At 54.7% G+C, this 19,082-nt stretch overlaps 1 long non-coding RNA gene and 1 pseudogene across 1 annotated transcript; one reads left to right on the top strand and one right to left on the bottom strand.

The window, feature by feature from the left end:
* Window positions 1–6,529: 6,529 nt before the first annotated feature.
* Window positions 6,530–10,386, top strand: LOC108178650 (tropomyosin alpha-3 chain pseudogene; annotated as a pseudogene).
* Window positions 10,387–11,337: 951 nt separating this feature from the next.
* Window positions 11,338–16,320, bottom strand: LOC138847304 (uncharacterized). Its single transcript, XR_011385067.1, has 2 exons — window positions 16,159–16,320; window positions 11,338–11,607 (listed from the first exon to the last, which is right to left on the bottom strand). It is a non-coding gene; the product is annotated as an uncharacterized lncRNA (long non-coding RNA).
* Between the last annotated feature and the right edge of the window lie 2,762 nt (window positions 16,321–19,082).

The raw sequence follows: 19,082 nt of genomic DNA, 5'->3' as shown, positions 1-19,082 counted from the left end.
GTCTCTGCTTTCATGTTTGTAGCACAGGGAGAACTGCCTGTCTTGCAGAATTATTGTGAAGCTGGGAAGAAGAACCATGGTGTACCAGATGCACAGCAGGCCCTCCGGGAAGTGCTCTGGTTGTGACCGGCAGGAATGGCTCGCGATGAGAAAGCTACCTCCTTTGGCAATTCTAATGTCCTGCTCTCCTGAGCCAGAGATCACCTTCATTGCACTCATTTCTCTCTTTCTTTTTTTTGATTTTTTTCAAAAAAAATTTATTTGGAAGGCAGAGGTACAGGGGGAGAGAGAGACAGACAGAGAATCTTCCATCCACTGGTTTATTCTCCAAATGGTTGCAACAGGGCTGGGCCAGGCTAAAGCCAGGAGCCAGGAGCTTCATCCTGGTCTCCCATGTGGGAGGCAGGGGCCCAAGCACTTGGGCCATCTTCTGCTGCTTTCCCAGGCTCATCAGCAGGGAGCTGGATTGGAAGTGGAGCAGCCAGGACTTGAACCAGTGCCCATACAGGATGCCGGCGTTGTAGCCGGTGGCTTTACCCGCTATGCCATAATGCTGGCCCAAGTTGCGTTCATTTCTCAAAGTGTTTTCTCCTTTCGGCTTCATGGAGGGGCACGACAGGTGTCATTCTAGGGGGGCTGGGGGAAGTGGGCGAGCAAAGGCTTTTCCTTGGCTCCTGGAAGCTCAGGCCCCTCCCACAGACCTGCGCTCACAGGCGCCCCTCGCAGCCTGCGCTCTAGCCTGGATGCTGTGTGCGGTCTCCCTGGCAAGGCTCAGGGCCAAGGTGGGCCGGTCGCTTTGGGAAGCCGGGCTATCACAGAGCACTCAGGGCTTGGATGAGCTCAGGGCAGGATGAACAACTGCTTTTTCTGTAACCATCTCCCCCTCTTGTTTACTGTACTGCTGAAGGGGGCAGGGAAGCCAGTGCTGCTGCTCATCCAGACCAAGTTCAAAGTCGGGGACATCAAAGCATCATCGGCTCCTGCTCCTGTGTTTGAAGCTCTCCTCTGCTGCTAATGCTGTGCTTTGTAAACACTCGGCACTCCATAAATGCCAACCAGCAGGCTCGGGAGAAGCCGCCTGCTCAGCCCCGGCCCATGGCGGCAGCCGGGAGCAGAGGCCCACAGCCTCTCCTGGTGTGTGGCACCAGCCCTGGGCCAAGCCTCAAACCCCCCACTTAGCACCTGCCAATCTCCTGTCGTCCCTGAAAGGGCCTGTTTGTCTGCCTGCTGGCAACCCCTCCCTCCCTTCTCCGGGATTTCCTCGGCGCTGTCTGTCCAAGTGTTTGTGCTGCTGGAAGTGTTTGCTCTGAAGCACGGGGAGCGGAAAAACTGTTCCACACTCCCCACGGCCACAGTCACCGAGGCCTGGCCAGCTCCCGCGGCGTCCCCGCCCTGAGGGGCAGGCGGCCCCGGGGGCATCAGGGGGTCGGAGGAGCGGGCCCCGCAGCCCGAGGGTCAGAGCTGCCCCTGGGTGCTGAGTTCGCCCTGGCCAGTGTGCTCACAGCTAAAACCTCCCACGGTGCGGCTTTTGATTCTGTGTAAGGCGGCCGTGAAAATGGCCCGAACTGCTTCTCAGTGTGGTCATGATGAGTCTTCGCTTCCCTTCCCCTTGAAACCTGGGGTGAGTCATGGCCGGGGAATCTCACTCCTCCCCTCGGGTCCCAAGGAGCCGGAGGGCTGGCTTCCTGGGGTTTTTCTTCCTGGCGGTAAACCCGTGCGCACTGCAGGGTTGCTGTAACTGATCCAGGGCCAGAACACGGGTGTGTGTGGGGGAGCCCATAACTTGGCAGGGCCGGGCATTCTCCTTACCAGCTCGCTCCCCGGCCGGGAGGGAGGGCTGGGGGCTCCTGCAGGGGACCAAGGTGGGGCTGGGCTCCGGAGGATGCTGGGGGCCGGCCAGACCCAGAGGGGCCGGTTCCGTGCCCAGGCCGTCCCAGCGAGGATCCTCCCTGCCCAAACCCACTGTTATTTGCTCCCAGTACCATCGGGCTGTTTTGATGGCTAAGAACAAAAAACTCCACTGAGGCCCCTATGCTATTCGTCTGCCGAGGCCGCCATAACCGGGGACACAGCCGGTGGCTTGAGCCGCAGAGGCGTAACTGGCGATTCTGGATGCAGAAGTGGGCCGGGCTGGTTCCTTCTGCCGGCCAGGGAGCGGCAAGGGCCGGTGCCAGGCTTCGGCCCTGCGTCTTCACCGGTCCTCCCCGTGTGTGTCTCTCCGGGTCCAGGTTTCCTCTTCCACACATACACTTATCTAATCCAGGTTTTAGAAAACGGGAACTCTCAGAAATGCTGGCCTCCACGTGCAAGGGGCGGGTTTTCATGCTTAGGTTTGACACCTGCGGAGGATGGGGGATGAAGGAGGCGTGGCCTCACCACCAGCGAGGAGGCGAGCCGGACTCAGCAGGTCCCACTTATTTAGATTCTTCTCTGTGTCCTATCGCCTTTGTAGATAAGGAGTTCCTTTCCTCCCGGTACGGGGAGGACTTCGCGGGAGGAGTCGCGAGAGGGGTCCTCCCGTTCCTCTCTCCTCAAATACCAACCCGTGTACACTGGGGACAGCTTGTCCTGACCCCGTCTGTACCACTACTCCCTTCATCTCGTCCCTTAAAAATAATTCATGTTTTATTTAAACAGATTTTAGAAGGTTACATTATTTGATATTCTGCTTATATTTTTCAATATTTAGATATTTTTGAATACCTAAGTGTGGAATGTTCATGCCATGACAGTGAAAGTCATTTTCTGATCACCCATCCTGAGCAGGTGCTGGAGGGAGCTGCTCTCCCTGGCTCCACGGATTGTCTCTCTCAGGTCAGGTCAGAAAGAGTGACAGGAACCCTTCCACCACTGACCTGAAGAACCGGAGCATCTGGGATCCCCCAGAGCTAGATACTGGGAGGGTGTGGTGCGAGGGCTGGTTCAGGGGCTCCGAAGCCCATCAGAGGCTGAAGTCCTCTCCGTTGCTTGGGCCTTTGAGCTCCGTGGTTGGCTTCATCTTCCTGATGGTGGCAAAATGCCAGCGGCCATCGTAGGCATCCCATGGAGACACCACGTTCAGAGGAAGAGAAGCTGTTGTCTCTGTCGTTCCTGATTGTTCTAGAAGCTTCCAGAAGGCTGCTGTCTACATTTCTCTGACTGGAGTAGAGTGACACACTCAGTGCCGGATTGGTCAGGGAGATGGAATGACCATGCAGGATCTCTGGGGTGGGAAGATGTGGGGGTGATGGGCACTGTGCCCACCCCCTCAAATCAGTGGCCTGCCTGAGAGCTGGCTGTCACTGAGGGAGGTGCCCAGTGCCGGCCTGTTTGTGGCTTCTCCCTGCCCCAAACCAGCTTAGGTCAAGGGCAGGCAGTTTTGACAGGGCAGGGGTGCAGAAGTGGCAGGTGCAGGGCCGACACATCTATGCTCTCCCTCAGCCTCAGGCTGAACCATCAGCTTCCAAAACAGTGCTGCCTGCCGCCTGCTCCTCCTCCTCTCTGCCTCCCACATGCTCTGGCTCACGGAGGACCTGAGCAAGCCGAGCCAGCCCCTGGCCCACCTTGGGCTCTGAGTCTGGGAAGAGAGGCTCTGCCCCCAGTCTGCTTTTGATGGGGCTGGGCCAGACCCACACGGCTCATTTTCTCTGTCTCTTGCTAAATTCCCTGGCCGTGCCTCAGCTGTCAGCTTGCCAAGCCCCGAGCGTCTCCTGGCTCCGACTGCAGCAGGAAATGGGCTTGACAATCACTCTTCCAGAGCGGGTGATTTTTCAATATGTGTTTGCACGGATCCCACCCACACTTCATCTCCAAAGGCCCCGCCGGTGTTCCGCTCTGGTTTACTAAGCACGTACTACAAGCCTGGCGCTGCACCCAGCACTGGGTGGGGCGGGGGGAGGAAGAGGGAGCAGAGAGGGCACAGAGGAGGCATCTGCCATGCTGCCAGCCTTGGGGTTTATGCCCTGGCCATGCCAACAGCCGCACACTTGGAAAGTGAGATCACTGGCCCATGTGGCTCTGTTTGGCCACAGGTCTCATATATGGGCCAAGCAAACAATTCTGCATGGGTTCAGAGAAGGGCAAGGTTGCCATGGGCGCAGTGGGCCCGTGGATCGCTCACTTCCCTGCCATGAACCCTGGCTTCCAGCGGGGTTGGCCGATGGAGCCACTGGCAGGGGACAGCGGGGCAGAAGGGCAGGGGGTGGGACTTGGTTCCTCAGCTTCCTCCCTGTCTGGCTGCCAGTCTGCCATCTTCTGGTTCCTCTAAGGCCACAGCTCCTGCAAGATGCAGGGACAGTGAGGGCCTCCCGCGGCTGCCGGTCCCTGGTCCCTTCTCAATCTCCCTTAGCCTGCCCACGCCCCTGGAAACAGGGCCTCCGTTTATTCTTTGGGGTTCTCTGTGTGTGCTGGCAACACGCTGGGCAGGTGCCCAGGAGAGATGGCGCAGACGCTGCGGGGGCGGGGAGTGGCCGCTGGGACGCCAGGCAGAAGCTTCCCGTGGAAGGCCCAGCCTACGTATTTGGAGCCCTTCCCTGGGGCACCAGCGAAGCTCCCGGGAGAGTTTGCACTAACAAAGCAAACTGTGGGGTTTTTATTATTAATGACTTTGTTTTGATTTTCATTTCTACTTTTTCCTTATCAATTTTATTATCATCATTAATAACAGCTACTATTTATTTTAAAAATCTTTAAAAAAGATTTATTTGAAAGGCAGAGAGGAGAGAGAGAGAGAGTTTCTATCCACTGATTCATTCCCCATATGGCCACAACAGCTGGGGCTGGGTCAGGTTGAAGCCATGAACCAGGAACTCCAGCTGGGTCTCCCATGTGGCTGCAGGGGCCCAGGTCCTTGGGCCATCTTCTGCTAGCTGCCCAGGCACATTAGAATGGAGCTGGAACAGAAATGGAACAGCTGGGACTCGAGCCAGCACTCTGGAAACGAGTGCCAGTGTCTCTACTGGTGGCTTAACCTGTTGCACCCCAGGGCTGGACCCTCAGCTAATACTGATTAAAGTGACTGTCTCCTTAAGCCCAAGTACCTCAGTGTGTGACCTTGGTGGGAGATAGGGTCTTTAAAATGTTTCAAATGTAATTTGAGGGAGGGCATTTGGCCCAGTGGGTAAGATGCTGCTTCGGACACACACATTCCATATTGGAGGGCCTGGGTTCAAGTCCCTGCTCCTTCACTTCCAATCCAGCTCTCCACTAATGTGTACCCTGGGAGGCCACAGGCAATGGTTTAAGTATTTGGGTCTCTGCTATACATGTGGGAGACCTGGGTGGAGTTCCTGGCCGCTGGCTTCAACCCGGTCCAGCCCCGGCTGTCGTGGGCATTTGGCAAGTGAACCAACAGAGGGGAGCTGTCCATCTGTATTTCTCTGTCCATGCTGTTTAAATAAAGGAAACATAAATGTAAAAATAAAATGGTGACAGCCCAGACCCCTCTCACAGAGGTTCCACTTGGTCTGTCTGGATTATACACACACATACACACACACACATATTTGTTGGTTTATTATGTATTTGAGAGAGAGAGACAGAGAAAGAGAAAGAGACAGAGAGAGAGAGAGAGAGAGAAGAGATTCTCCCATCTGCTGGTTCACTCCCTAAACGCCCTAACTGGCCAGGGCTGGGCTGGGCCAAAGCCTGGAATCAGAAAGCCAGTGCAGGTCTCCCATGTGGGTGACAGGGACCTGGGTCCTTGAGCTGTCACTGCTTCCTCCCAGGCAGGAAGCTGGAGGCCGGAGCACAGTGACGGTCAGGTATCAAGTGCAGGCACTCCACAGCTGGACGTCGGCATCTTCGTCACTGGCCCTGCAGATAGGAGTCTGTGGCCCCTTGTGAGGGCAGCCCTGGGGAACTGATCTACCCCCTCTTCGCGGGAGGGCCTCCTGCTGTGCCCATCAGATCCATTCTTTTTTTTTTTTTTCCTTTAAAGATTTATTTTATTTACCTGAAAGTCAGAGTTATAGCAAGAGAAGGAGAGATACATATAGAGAGATCTTCTATCCACTGGTTCACTCCCTAAATGTCCCCAACAAACAGGGCTGGGCCAGGCCAAAGTCAGGAGCCAGAAGCTCCATCTGGGTCCCCCACATGGGTGCAGGGACCCGAGCACTTGGGCCATCTTCCTCTGCTTTCCCAGGCGCGTTAGCAGGGAGCTGGATTGAAAGTGGAGCAGCCAGGACTCGAACCAATGCCCATATGGGATGCTGGTGTTGCAGGCGGTGGTTTAAGCAGCTATGTCACAGTGCTGGCCAAGGCCAAGGCCGACACCGCAGCAGCAGCCGCCTTTTGTCCTGGCCACGACGCCCAGCACACTCACTCTTTCCCTTGACCATAACAGAGTCATATATGGAGACCCCTCTGTGGGCCGGGCACAATTCTTGCCATCCTGGAACCAACACTGCCGTTTGCCGTTTGTCTCCTGTCTGTCTCCGCACGAGGATGCACAGAGCATCTGTGGTGCTCACCCCGGTTGAACGCCTGTGGGAAGAATGACGAGGAAATCAAAATGGAAACAGCGGCATGCCTTGCTAGCTTCGGTTTCATGGCGTCCACGGACCCGGTCAGTTTGAGGGCTCCCTGGACCTGCCCATACACCAGCAGTGGCCCTCGATGGGTGGATGGATGTGGGCTGTGGCCACCTGCCCATGTGAGGGCTGCGTGGAGACGGGGCTTGGTGGCTCAGGGTGAGGAAGGGAGGGGAGATGGCTGGGGGCATGGAATGTACGATTTCCAGCTTTCTGGAGGCCCGGATGTGGGAGACAGAATCCGGGTTCTAGGTGCTGAGCTGCCCATTCCCTGGGAGCAAGTCTCACAGACGCGATTTTCCCACTGTGATCGCTCTTGTTTGCTGCCCCTCCCCCACAACTCGTAAGACCCCACCGCAGCCCATTCTGGGCCCCAGCAGCTGTCTCAGGGTCTCCTCCTTTAGTTAACACTTTAGTTACCCCAGGCCCCACCAGGCGTGCAGTTTCTCAGTCCACAAATGGCGGGAGGGGTGCAGACAGCTGGAATGCTCACAGAAATTACGGGGTGACACCAGCCTCAGGTCACAACTTCTGAAAGACCTGGGACAGTGCTGTGTCCCCTTCCCTGTGGGCCCTGCAGTCAGGGCAGCCAGCTCTGCTGCCCAGGGGTTCAACCCAGCCTTTGGGGCGCTGCAGGTCTCTCTCTCTCTGGATCGTGGTCCCCCTAGGACTACACGGGGACAGCAGTCATCTGTATTTCTTAGCGAAGCAGCCAAGCCTGTGAATGAGCCACTCACTGATTGTTTTTAACTGCAGTGGATTCTAGATTCCCCTGTAACAACGCCCCTAGCACTTGCTTTCATTCAGGTTGACTTCCATGGGGTGGAGACGAAAGGGAGAGAGCAAGCTAGCGTGCTAGGGATGTGGGCACCAGTGGCATGCTGGGGGCGTGTGCGCCAGTGCCAGCCAGTGCTGGCTGGGCGGGGGATGCCCACGAGGGCACCGGCCCCTTGTGTGTTACGGCTGGAAGAGCTGGGAGCTGAACTTCTTTTAGATTGCTAAGATGGGCTTCTGGAAGATCCATTAACATGATGCATTGGAAACCAGCTTGGAAACTTTGACACGTTGTCGCTTTTGTCTGCTAAGCCACTTAGAAACATCCTCCCGCCCCCTCGCACGGCCCCCTCCAGCTCCATTGCTTCAGCCCGACCATCTGAATTTTCCGATTGAGCTCATACGCTGCCCCTTACTCCCCAGTGGGGTGGCTCCAGGCTCTGGGCGGGGGTCGAGGGCAGAGGGGAGGTGTAGGGACAGGAACTGTCAGCCCTCACAAAAGTCCCCCATGTCACTCTTTCACGGTCTCTGAAAGCTGCCCAGCATCCCTAAATGACTCCAAGTCCAAGTCCAAGACCGTGTGTAAGGAGGGAGTCCAGCACGTGAGCTGTGCCAGAGGCCGAGAGGCCTTCTGGCTGGCGGGGCTGCCATCCTTTCTGGGCTGAACCCCTGGAGCCCCTGGGGTGCAGGTGATGAAGCTCAGGCCACTTGGCCGGAATGAAATTGGTCCCAGTGGCCAGGGACCAGGGGGACTGAAACTGCTTCTCTGACGTTCTAGAATGTGCTCTATGACATGCAAAGGCCAACCCCAAGGGTTATTATCTTTTCTAGCAAACCTCAGCAACTCCCTCCCCTCCAGTCTCATTGCCATATCCCAGAGTGAGAGCTGGGCCTGCCCACCTCCCCCTGGAAGGCAGTTCTTTAGGAGGGGCACCGGGGTCTCTTTGCCCAGGTCCCCATCTGCATCCGGGACTAGCGAGAGCCATGGATCCCTCTAACTTGCGCTCGATGCTGTCTGCCGTGTGCAAGGCATGATGGATGCCCTGGGCTCCCTGGGGTGCAGGGGAGCAAAGCTGAGGGGTGAACCGAGGTGGGAGAGAAAGGCAGGTTGGTAAATAAACAAGGGCAGAGGCTGGGACCCAGGGCCCCGCTCCCGCCGCGGCTTTCCGGGCTTCTGCCGAGGGCAGCCCAGGAGGCTCCCTCCGGAGCAGGCTGGGGGCGGCGGTTATTGTTTTTGGATCTCACTGAGATGAACTCCAGATGATTTTCCAAAGGCTGATTTCACAGCACATTTGCTCCATCTGAGCAATCGCTCTCTGCAACAGTTGGATTTCCATTCGGCCTTTACCTCGTGTGCCCGGAATCGGGACCGTCTTGCCTCCTTGGGGTCGAATCATTTTATTTTCCTTGGGGCTTGGCCAGCGCCTCTCTGGCGGCCTTGGATCTATCCGGTCATTACCAGTGTGTGTGTGTGTGTGAGAGAGAGAGAGAGAGAGAGCGCGCAGGGCAGGTTCAGCCAGGTGTCCAGAGCACACAGCAGTGCCCACTCCCAGGAGGACATAAACAGGGCAGAGAATCCACCAACTTCGCACAACTTCCCAGCAGCAACCATGTAGGCGCCCTGGAGGTCACCAAGGCCAGAGGGGGTCCACTTAGGGAATTCTGCTGGTGACCGGGCTGGGCCCCCTTGGGAGGGGCGAGTTCAGGGGCTGCCTTGCATTCAGCAAAGAGGACCCCACGATGTGTGTGCTGTGCTGGATTGGGGCTGCCCTGGAGCCTGTCTGGACTATTTTGGGGACAGAGTGCCCAGGACAGAAGATCAGCATCAGTAGACTTTGCATTGGGCAGCTTCATGTCATTTTCCCTTTTTGTGTCATTGTCTAACAGGGGTACCAGAATCTTACAGTACTTAAAAAAAAAAACTGTTTTCCTTCTTCAAACTCCCCAATATTTACTCTTTTGTAGGCCAAATAAAACCAGCCCAGGTGTCACTCTGCAAGGCCAGGGTGTCATTCAAGGGGAGCAGTCTGGGCCTGGCTGCCATACACAAGTCTCCCCTCCTTTTTTTTTTTTTTTAAGAATTTATTTATGGCGGCTGCAACACTGAATGGAGGAGGCAGGAGCTGGAGCGTGAGAAGCAGCTGGGTGGACACGAAGGCCAGGATCACCACCACTGATGCAAAATCCAGGTTCTGCAGCAGCAGGTGGATGACGCGGAGGGGAGTGCCGAGTGCCTGTAGCAGGAGCCGGAAGGAGAAAGGCGGGCCTGAGAGCAGGCTGAGGCCGAGGTGGCCTCCTTGAACAGTAGCATCCAGTTGGTGGAAGAGGACCTGGACGGTGCTCACGAGAGCCTGGTCACTGCCCTGCAATAGTTGAAGAAGCGGACAGAGCTGCTGATGAGAGTGAGAGGGGAAGGAAGGTTGATTGGAAACCAGGCTTGAGAAGATGAAGAAAAGATGGAACTGCAGGAGCTCCAACTCCAAGAAGCTAAGCACATCGCAGAAGAAGCAGTCAGAAGTCTGAAGAGGTGACTATCGAGGGAGACTTGGAGCTGGAGCGTGCAGAGGAATGAGCTGAGCTGGCTGAGTCCCGTTTGCCGGGAGATGGGTGAGCAGATCAGATGGACCAGAACCTGCGGAGTCGGAGTGCTGCTGAAAGACAGTGCTCCAAAAAAGAAGACAGATACGAGGAAGAGACAGAGTCTTCCTGACAAATTCCAGGCGTGAGTTTGTGGAGAGACCTGTAACCAAGCTGGAAACGATAACCGATGTGGAAGATAAACTGAAATGCACCCGTGCACACAAAGGATGCTGGACTCTGAGCTGGACGAGACATAGAGCACCCCAGTGCCGCCCTCCCGCTCCCCTCCCTTGGGCCCCGCCCGTGCCCCAGGCCAGCCCCAGGGCTGATCTCCAACTGGACAGCTGCCTTCTCCTTTGCCATCTACCTCTTCCATCCTGAAGCCCCTTCCCCGTGTCTTTTCCACCTAAGTGTCTCTGCCTCCTCCCAGAGATTCCCCTGGGATGAGAGGCCGAGAGCGTTGAGGGGAACAGCATTTAAGGGAATCTGAGCACAATGCAAAATGTCTGTCAAAGCAGGTTGTGGGGTACCCATGTTGTAATCACCTTTCTCATTGTATCAACCGTTCCGTAAAACATTCCTAGTAGTCCCACACTCCAAAGCAGCCATACAGTCCCCTCTCTTACTCTTTGAAGGTAACTTGTCAGCTGAACGCATAGTGCCCTGTCCATAGCAGAGGGAAAGAAGGATAGGTCTGCCTTACTGAGGTCAGACGGAGCCCAGGGAAAGACTCCGCAGTGGAGAGCCTCATGGCTGTGCACAAAGTATCTGCCAAACCGGAAAGGTGATTCTAGGAGGAATTAGCCAGAAGCAAACAAAAACCCCAAGCTGTTTATGCTTACAGCTTTAAGGTATCTTTGGACAACTGTCTTATTTTTTTTTTTCATAGAGAGGTGACCACATTAAGGTGGTAGGACCTCTGAGACCAGTTATTTTGCCCCACCTCTGCCCCTTCCCAACGCCTTGCAGAACGGACCATGTGCCCCCTTAGTTTGAGGTGACCACTTCATTGCTTTCCTGCATGAAAGAAAGAAAATTATGTTTTTGCCACTGACTTCGCCACAGAAAAGTCATCTCGCCACCCTTGGCTGGGTCTGACGCTGCTGTTTCTAAAAGTGCCATGGCATTGTGCTTTGTATCAGTCGGTGCCGGAGAAATCTCGAATAGCTGATGCACACAACTTTTTAAACTTTTAACACTATTTTGAAACCTTGCTTCTTTGGGCTCGGGGAGCCCTGGCCAGTTTTTCTGGCTGTGAGCGCTCTGCAGTCTGGGCTGGCAGTGTGCTGGTCCGTCTAAGTTCCTTTTCCCACCCAGTCTTCACTTTTGGTGAGGTCTGTTAGGTGTACGTCCTGCAGTGTATTGGTGTAAAATGTACTACTGTCTTTTGGGGTGTGCTCTTTGGGGCCTGATGGGAGAAAGGGAAACCAACACTGTAGCTGTTTGGATACTAAATAAAAAACCCAGTGCCTCAAAAAAAAAAAAAAAAAGAATTTATTTGTATGGTAGAGTTACAGAGACAGAGAGAGATCTTCAGTCCACTGGTTCACTCCCCAAATGGCTGCAACAGCCAGGGCTGGGCCAGGCTAGGAACCACGAGCATCTTCCAGGAATCCCATGTGAGTGCAGGGGCCCAAGCACTTGGGCCATCTTCTAGTGCTTTCCCAGGTGCATCAGCGGAGAGCTGGATCAGAAGTGGAGCAGCCGGGACTGGAACTTGCGCTCATATGGGATGCTGGTGCTGCATAGAGCGAGAAAACTATGCATGGATTTTTAAAATGTTGCACCAAAAATAAGCATCCTTTAGTTCCCTTTTCCATGAACCTTTGAAGTACCCTTGTATAAATCATTATTGAAGACAGAAATATTTGCATTCCACTCAAAAAGGGCAAGAGGCCTATGAGTTGATTATCTTTTCTTCTGTTTTTATTGGGTGTGGACTTCCCCTTCAATAAAAGAAAAATGGAAAGAAAGCAAATCCAGCACTGAAGGCTTCTGCTGTATTGGAAGGAGAGAAAGATATTCAAAGACAAAAATCAGAGCCGAATGGAATTTTACTGGCAAGCTTTTAGGAGATGAGTAAAATGTAGCAGCTCCAAGGAAGGGAGAACCAGGAGGTGGTGGCTGCTTATGTCTTTCCAACAACTGTAGCTGTGCCTCAGCTGTCCGGGAAATGGGCTCCCTCTCATGGGCCTGACATCACGGAAATGCTCCAGGCTGAAGACCAGACCACAGGGGCTAGTGCTGTGGCATAGTGGGTAAGGCCGCCTCCTGCAGTACTGGCATCCCATATGGGCGCCGGCTGCTTCACTTCTCATCCTCCTGCTAATGCGCCTGGGAAAGCAGTGGAAGATGGCCCAAGTGCTTGGGTCCCTGTACCCATGTGGGAGGCCTGGAAGAAGCTCCTGGCTCCTGGCTTCCGTCGGCCTGGCCCAACCCCAACTGTCACAGGTATTTGGAGAGTGAACCGGAAGATGGAAGATTCTCTCTCTCTGTAACTCTGCCTTTTAAATTAATTAATTAATTAATTTAAAAAAAACCCACACCATAGGTATGGGGCACGGCTCTGAGCTGTAGGTGAGGAGGCGTGGCCTTTGGTATATGAAGAGTCACGCCCATTGTGGGGGCTGGGCCCAGCTGACTTCTCATCAAGCCAGACCCACCACACCCACGGAGACATAGACTCCACAACCACACCCATGGAAAGACAGATGAGACGTCACACACCACGTGGAATGGTGATGCTTTGTGTTTACGCTTGTTGGTTTTTACAAAATTATAAAGTCTATGTTTACTGTACAAGAGTTGGAAATGCTAAGCTGTATGAAAAGGAAAATAAATACTGCCATAATCCTGCTACCCAGAGCAGCCACCGCTAAGTCTCAGCTCTGTTCTTCCAGTTCTGCGTGCAAAAAATTTTGAAATCATATAGATGAGAGATCATCAAAAAGTTCAAGAAAAATGTCTCATGAAAAAAGTATGCATGGGTTTCTTTTTTTACACCGAAATAAACTTATCTTTTAATTCCATTTTCCCCAAACTTTAAAAGTTACTTATTTATTTGAAAGGCAGAGAGTGTATTACAGAGACGCAGAGGCAGAGAGAGAGAGAGAGAGAGAGAGAGAGAGAGAGGTCTTCCATCCGCTGGTTCACTCCCTAGATGACTGCAACGGCAGGAGCTGCGCTGATCTGAAGCCAGCAGCCAGCAGCCAGGAGCTTCCTCTGGGTCTCCCATGTGGGTGCAGGGCCTTGGGCCATCCTCTACTGCTTTCCTTGGCCACAGCAGAGAGCTGGATCAGAAGTGGAGCAGCTGGGACTAGAACTGGCACCCACATGGGATGCTGGCACTGCAGGTGGAGGATTAACCTACTGCACCACAGCGTCAGCCCCTAATTTGATTTGAAAGGCAAAGAGGCAGATGGACAGACAGACACAGGACGCTTGTCCACTAGTCCACTCCCCAGACACTGGTGATGGCCTCTGGCTGGGACTGAAGCCAGGAACCAGGAGCTCAGTGCAGGTCTCCCATGTGAGTGACAGGAGCCCCATCACTTGAGCTGTCGCTGCTGCCTCCCAGGGTCTGCACTGGCAGGCAGATGGGACTGGGAGCGGAGCTGGATGTCAGACTCTGGCACTCTGATTTGGGACGTGGGTGTCTTAACCCACATCCTAACTGCTACACCAGCTGCCCGCTGCCCCACTGGAGCTTTCTGCTCATATAGACACATGCATGCACATTTCCCCGAGTCAGAAATCAGCGAGGATTCCCAGTTGAACGTGATTGGGTCCAGAGCTCATGCTGGACTTTCCAGTGAATCTCCTGCCCTGCAGGGTCCACAGTGCCCCCGTCAGGGTTTCTGCAAATCTCAACAGGTCTTCACCCAGAGGCTCGCCCTGCCTCCCAGCATCTATTTCTGCAGCGCATGTTGTGTGCTACTCTGCAAGTCATGGACTTAGATGCACAGTAAATCTACCCGACATCCCCATTCAGGCAAAAAGGCATTTATTGATGTAGTGGATTTTCCTGACAATTTTTTAAAAATTTTAGTTATTTATTTGAAAGGCAGAGTTACAGAAAGAGCAGGAGAACACACACACATACACACATACACACATACAGGGGGGGGGGAGGGAGGGAGAGACAGAATCTTCATTCGCTAGTTCACTCCCCAAATGGTAGTAATGGCCAGGGCTAGGCAAGGCCCAAACCAGGAGCCAGTAGCTTCATCCGGGTCTCCCATATCTGTGTAAGAGGCCCAAGCACTTGGGCCAATCTCCGCTGCTTTTCCCAGGTGCATTAGCAGGGAGCTGGATTGGAAGAGGAGCAGCCAGGACACGAACCGGCGCCCCTAGGAGACACTGCTACACCACAGCACCGGTCCCGTTCCTGACAATTCTGGCAGGAGAGGGAGTTGATTCGGCTTGCACCCACAGCAGCAACTTTCAAATGGAGCATCAGGCGACTTTGACTTTGCAGCAGCCTGCCACGTGGCACATCCACGGCTTCTTCACTCGGGAGATCTCAGACTCAAACACCTACAGGCTCCCTGCTGCCCTCTGAGCTCCATGCCCCCCCCCCCCGACCATCATCCCCTAAAACATTCCTTCTGCTGCTCTGCACACCTGTCAACACCCTTAACCTCAAGATCTCCCTTCTCACGCAAGCAAGTGGCCTCTGAAGGAATTTGTTTAAACAAAGACCTTTCTTCTTGGAGCAACTGTTACAATAATAAAAATCTGGAGATCGTACTGTATATACAGTATTTACTCTGCCTTTTGAACTTGACCATTACATTTTTAGCACTTTCCCCTATCATTAAATATTTAACGGCACAGGATTTCATCAAATAGATGCACTATTATTCATTTCACCAAGTCACTATTGTTGGACATTCTTTGCTCCGGGGAAATTTAAACAGCAGAAATTATTAGCTCAAGGGCTGTGAATATTTTTCAAGGTTCAATACTAATTGCCAAATTGTCCTCCATAACGCTTAGGTCAACTCACGCACTCCCCAGCTATAAATGAGGGTAGCAGGTGACTCTACTCCTAGTGACTTGCTAATTTGACATTGGCTGTGGAAAGGACTATTTCAGGATGGTGACGTATCTATCTGGTCAGAGTCACAGCTGCAGAAGGCACAGGTCCGGTGGGAGAGTTTGGCCTTGCTGGATGCCAGGGCCCTGGGGCAGTGGACAAACCTCCCGGGGCCTCTGGAGCTGCTGCCACCCAGGCTGGGGTGCAGACCCTTCCCATGCGTCCAGCCCCTGGAGATGCATCTCTCATTCCCCCTGTGCCAGCAGGAAGGACGCTGGGAGAGGCTGCCCTCAGCAGCCACCCCAACTAATCCGTGACACGTGGGTGGCGGTGGACAAAGTTGCTTCCTCTCCAGCGAAGGAGGCATGGGGTTTTCTGACTGCTACGCTTTGAGCATGAATTAAACCCCGAAGTTGTGAGTTAATTGGCACGAGGAAGTTAGAACCTTATGGGGTTTGGCAGGTGTGCCTAGCGTCCTGGGGGTGTGGCGAGAGTTGGTTATGAAAGCCTGAGCCGGCCCAGCCGCTCTCTGCTCGCTGGTTTGCCACGTGCTCTCTCCTCCACACACGCTCTGCTGTTGCCATCTGCTGTGCTCATCAGGTGCCTACCCAACAGGGCTGCCCGATTCGGGCCTGTGTGCCACCAAAACTATGGGTCCAAATACCCCTGCCCGTGCTCCTTAGTATCTTCTTCCAGATACTTCATGGCAGTGATCGGAAGTGCAGCCCACCCCACCCAAACACGTTTCTTTCTCAGATCAGAAGGTAGCGGGCACAGGCACTTCTCCGTCACCGCAGCCTTCCTGTCGGGTACAAGGCCACTTCAAAACATTCCTTGAAAAACGCAATGAAAAGATCCATTTATGTTGGTGCAAAACTTTTTGGACCTCCTTGCCCAGCTTTTCATAATCTGCATTTTCCATGAATGTTCTAGAAGATCTCTCCTGTGCATAGATTTCCATACTTTTTTGCCCCCAAAGAAGCTTATGTTTTTAAATTCTATTTTCCAGGAACTTTTTGAGGTTCCCTTCCTATTTCTGGTCTTTCTGCTCCCTCAAGACCCCAGGAGCTCGCCCCAGCAGAGCCTCAGAAACTTAGCCTCTTCCTGTCGCGAGGTGACAGACGCCCGGCGGGTCAGCGGTGCTCTGTCCTTACTTCGGAAGAGCCGGTGACACGTCCCCTGGGTGAGCCGAGCACACGTGTGCATAGCCAGCCGCCCAGACTATTTTTACACACACCAAAAATACGGCCTTACCTCAGAGGGTTCTGCTGAAGGGGCTAGCTGAGGGTGGCCAGTGGACTTCACGAATAATGGGGTCCTGCTCCCCTGGGAACAGAGCAAAGCACGGGGGGTGGGGATCCTCTCCTCTAGATCTTGCAACTCCAGGGCGGATGCCAGAGGCCCCCCCTCCCCGCATAGAAGTGCTTGGTGGTGGGAATGCAGCAGATGCGAGTCCCTGGATCAGGGCTGTGCAGGTAACGCAGGCCCCGCCCCCAGAGGTCAGGAGTCCCGATACCCCAGTGTGGGTAGGAGAAACTCAGGCATGCGCGCGCGCGCACACACACACACACACACACGTTCCCTCTGTTTCCTAAGCCCTCCCACGGGGTCCCTGGCCTTGTCCGCTCCTTGGGACATTTGCTTCCCCAGCGTAAGCTTTGCTGTCCAAAGGAAGATGGAACACTCTCCGGTTCCAGGGCAGGCACTTTGGATTTAACCTTGAAGCCGAAGCTCAGCTGCCCCGGACAACCCACAGCTCATTTCTACAGCAACACCTCCCGCAAAGGTAGCCCGGCACGTCCTTGGCCACCGGCTTCCTGGGCCGATAAAAATAGCTGAGGGCCCTGCAGCTGCTGAATGCTGAATTCTGGAAGGAGATGATTGATTCCCGCAGCTGAGCCGCGGGGCCGGCAGGGCGTTGTGCAAGTGGGGAGGCTGGGGGTGGAGGCGGGGGGGCCTGCTATAGATAGGGCTGTTGACTGAGTGATCCCGAGCCTCTCCCACCTGAAGGGAGCCCAGCATGAGCTCACTGAAAGGAAGCGCCAAGGGCGCTTGGCGGTGGTGCCAATGCGTGCGCCCTGTGCGCAGTTTCCTTTCCGATCCCTCGCCCTGTGGGCAGGGGCAGCCATCCCCCCCTTCCCCAGGGGCAGGGCTTGGAGCGAGGAAGATGACGGGCCGCCAGCTTCCCGTACAACAATGGAGAGAGCTGCCAGGGCTTATGAAACACTGCAGGGACACCCATGTCAGGCAGTGCCCGAGGGCCTGGGATTCATACCTGTCCCCATTCAGGCTGGGAGGGTGTCCTTGCCTGCCCCACCAGAGGCTTGGGCTTGGGGATCTCTGATTAACCCCAGAAGTCCAAGGTTCACCGTGTGCACGAAGCTCCCAGTCCCCACTTCCTCAGGCTGCTGGGCCACGCACAGGTCAACAGCTGGAGCTGCGATGGCTCCGGACAGGTCAGGGATGGGCCTTAGGCATCTCCTAGGCAGTGTAGGTTTTCTAAGCATTCCATACCTCCATGTCCAATAAAGTAGTAAGTGTTCAGAGAGCAGGGAAGGAGAGAAGTTGTGGGAGGAGGGGGAAAGGGAGAGAGCGACCTTGACTTTGTTGGGGGGGGGGAGGAGATGTTTTCACACGAGGTTATTGGGAGGGTGAGGAGTGGAGGAGGTGGCCAGACACAGAAGACGGCCAGACAGCGGCTGCCCTGGAGGAGAAGGTGCTGCAGTGTGACCGAGCACGGGCCAAGGGCAGTGGACACCCACTGGGCTTTCGGAGACACAAAAAGGAGGCTCTGCTGGCGAGTCTGGCTTGAAAGCGAAGCGGCGCCTGCTTTCGTCTTTTCTGGAGTCCCAGCAGATGAGTGCACGGAACACCCCCCCTTCTGTCTGCTCAGCACCTGCTCCTCTGAACTGCACCCCGGCAGCGCCACACCTCTCCCCAGGTGCTCCCCTTTCCCCTTGGCTTAATCCCCAAGTCACCCCCACTCCCATCACCGCCTTGGGAGATGCGGCCCATCCAACTGCACCCCTGTTCCCTGTCTGTGGCATTTATGCAGCAGATACCTGGACTCTACTCACGCAGCATTTATAGTCAGTCCCTAAGTCGGGCCTGCAAGCCAAATGAGGCCAACCTAGGTGGCCCAGGGTGGGTTGCTGATGCTGCAACTTGTGTAAGAGAGAGAAGACTTCAGAATCCTAGAACTACCGGGAACAGTTTGCCTCCAGCTCTGTCTCTGTTACTGGTGGGAGACAAATGGAGGCTCCCCTCCTCTTTCACCCCGGCTGTCAACCACCCTGCCAGAGGCCCTGCATGCATCTGAGTGTGGGCAACCCGAGATGCACACCCAAGCTCCATCTCCACACCCCACCCAGCCACTACCTGGGGCCAGATGTGAGCACCTAAGCAGGGTGGACCGCCCTTGGGAGGCAGGCCTGGGAGGAGGCCGCGGCCGAGACCGTGCGGGCAGGGAACTCCCAGGCCCTACTCCCTATACAAGTTCTAGAAAGAGGCAACCTTGGATCCAGGTGAGAACATTTCCTTCATCCTACAGACATTTCTTGCTTACAGATGTAACCAGGGAGGGGCTGGAATGCACTTCAGTGCATAGGGCTCCAAGCAGAGACTCCAGTGGCCAAGGCTGAAGTCTGGGACTGGGTCAAGTTCAAGTTGTCCAAACTGGATGCCAAATCTACTCCTTCCCCAGTATTCTGCCTCCATGAAAGGCTCCAGCCTCCATCCCCAGAGAAAGCTGGAGAGCTTGGCTTCGAGCCTCACTCCTCCTCCGTGAACTGTGCAGCACCCACCTCCTCTGCCTTTCCATCCTTGGCTACCAATCCATACCAGTTCTCACTTGTGCCCAGACGATTTTCCAGCCTCCGGGGGCGCAGTGCTCTCTTCCAGTCTCCACTCTGCCAGCCCGGCAATCCTCCCCTGGGGTACGTTCGATGCTTGCACCTGCTGTGCTTTTGGATGTTAGTTTAGATATTGAATGTCCCCTAAAGGCCCATGAATTAGTGTTGGTCTGGGGGAGCAACTTAATCCAATTATGGTTTTGAAAGCAGAGCCTTTGGGATGTGGTTGGGTGGCATTGGGTAACTGGGGTGGAGCCCCCATGGTTGAATCTTTGCTTTTATAAGAGATCACAAGGACGTAGACAGACACACGCCCCCCACACTCTT

The sequence above is a fragment of the Oryctolagus cuniculus genome, chromosome 20, assembly GCF_964237555.1.
Source record: "Oryctolagus cuniculus chromosome 20, mOryCun1.1, whole genome shotgun sequence".
Lineage (NCBI taxonomy): Eukaryota > Metazoa > Chordata > Mammalia > Lagomorpha > Leporidae > Oryctolagus > Oryctolagus cuniculus.
The sequence above is the reverse complement of the archived record's forward strand: the minus strand, read 5'-3'. Positions and strand labels throughout refer to the sequence as shown.